The following is a 2,332-nucleotide window of genomic DNA, read 5'->3' as shown; positions in this document are numbered from 1 at the left end:
ACCAATTTGATAGTGAGTACACATACGGATCTTTTTAAAGCCACCTAATATAGGTTCCATGAAAAGCAACTCATAAAAGACTAGCAAATTGCACTTGTTATTTTATATTTAAATTAGTTTGTAATATTTTCCAATGTCTTTATATAGTAATATTCAGACAGTTTTAGTACATGCTCAAAGGTTTTTGTTTTTACACAACATAAATACAGGAAACAAAATGAGACAAAGCTATACAAATTCTAAGGAAAATATTTAAATTTTTGAATTAATTAAAATATGTCCCTTGGTTTGAATTTTGAATTTACTCAAAATTTGTATGATAAACACCAAAAGGATGTATAAAATCATTTTCTTTTGATTGCCTGGTGGACTGAAAAAAAACTAAATTTGACATATGGTTTGAAAAAAGCTGACAACACATTTTTGCCTTCCTCTTTGACCCTTTTCAAGATCAGCAATTTATATCTTTACTAAGGGTTTTTGGGATTGCTCATGTGATTCTCAGGAACTTAACTACTTCTGATTAACTGTGTGAGCTGATAATACTAGATTTTTAAAAAAATTGTTTTGTTCAATAAGCGTAGACATTCCCGCAGAGGAAGCAGTTCAGAAAGTTTCTAATGATTTTCCCTCTGAATCTTTTTATTGGCAATTTCAGTAAAGGGTGATACACTCTGCCCTGCCCCCCGTTGAAAAGGCCAGGTCAACTTGTTCTAATTCTTCTCAGACTCCAGGCACAGTTTACCAGATACAGTCATAACTTTCTCCCATCTTGTGCATGCATGCTTTCAACTTGGCTGGGAGAAGCTGGACAGAAAGAGAAAGGAGAGCCACAGTACAGGTGGGGCTCAGGAACCTCATAGCACTCTATAACCCAGCTGTCATCTAGGGTGGCTCCTTTCCCCTCCTGCCAACAGCAGAGTGCTTCAACCTTATTGATTACCTTCAATAACTGTTACTCATTGGTTTGCTTAAATTGTTTTATCTACTTAATATTCCTTCTCAAATTGATTTGAGATGGAAACTAATGAAAACATTCCCATTTTACCTCCAGCTCTGAAGTCACAGAAGCTGTGGCCATAGCAAGGTCTCCAAATGGTCTAAATTACATTTATGCATACATACACATGTATATGTACATGGAGTACATATAAATTTATATATATTCCACATATACATATATGCATATACTTTTTTTCTCAAGTTATAAAACTCTGGAAAGGTTTGCATAGAAGATGAGATTCTTTATGTCTTTGTTGATGAAGATTATCTTTCCCAAAACAAAATTATATCTAAATTTTAGAAAATTTAGTTATTTAGCACTTGGTTGCGTTGTCTCAATATTTTAATTTAATTTATTTTGGAACTAGGAACAATCCTTTAAATGATGCAAATTTCACTTATAACAGCATCATGTCCATACAACTAAAATACAGGGTGTCCTAAAAGTCGCCATACATAGGGAAAGTGGGAAATCGTACATTTTCCCTATGTATGGTGAATTTGGGGACACTGTATTTATATTTTAATTGGATTCTATGAGGTGTCTTACAGGAAATTTGTTTTAGTTGGCCTACTAAATAAAGGTTTTATAGTTCAAACAATTTTTATTCTTCTATCTGTTCTACACAAGAAACTCTGAGTATCCCATTATGTAGTCAAGGAAGTTTTGTCAAAGCCATTAAGCTAGTTACAAGCCACTAGTAAAGAAACTGATCTTGGGGCTTGCCAAAAGAGTTTGGGTTTTAAACAGCACACAATATTTCCAATGTTCTTATCTCAAACAATTAAAACTCCACACATTCAGGCATCCCCAGTGATGAAGACAGAGCTCTTTCTGTACATCTGTAAATTAACTCTATCTCACAATATGTTTATTTAAGAAATATTTATTGAGCATCTACTATAGGCCAGGCACTGCTGGGAATCTAGCAGTGTACCAACTGAGCTGTCTCTGCCTCATAGAGCTGACGTTCTAACTACATTCTAGAGTTACTCTTCAGGAAGCAGTTTTAGTACATTCAATGCAGAGTTCTCAGTTAATAATGGTAAGAAAAAGTTGATGCAGTCCTTAAAGTTCAACTATTTCCTTATCAATTAGACTCTTGTCACCATATTGAAACCCCACCTACCTACAAACTTGAGAGGGATAATATAGATTTAATTTAATCCTTGAGTTTTTGATTGTATGTTACCCAGTATACAATACAGTAATATTGAAGAGAAGCCAAACACACAAAAATTCCATGCTGTATGATTCCATTTATTAAAACTTCAAAACCAAGCAAAACTAATCCCAGGTATTAGATGTCAAGATATTGGTTACTGTTTG

Source organism: Lemur catta, chromosome 7, assembly GCF_020740605.2.
Source record: "Lemur catta isolate mLemCat1 chromosome 7, mLemCat1.pri, whole genome shotgun sequence".
Lineage (NCBI taxonomy): Eukaryota > Metazoa > Chordata > Mammalia > Primates > Lemuridae > Lemur > Lemur catta.
This window is presented reverse-complemented; position numbering follows the sequence as displayed.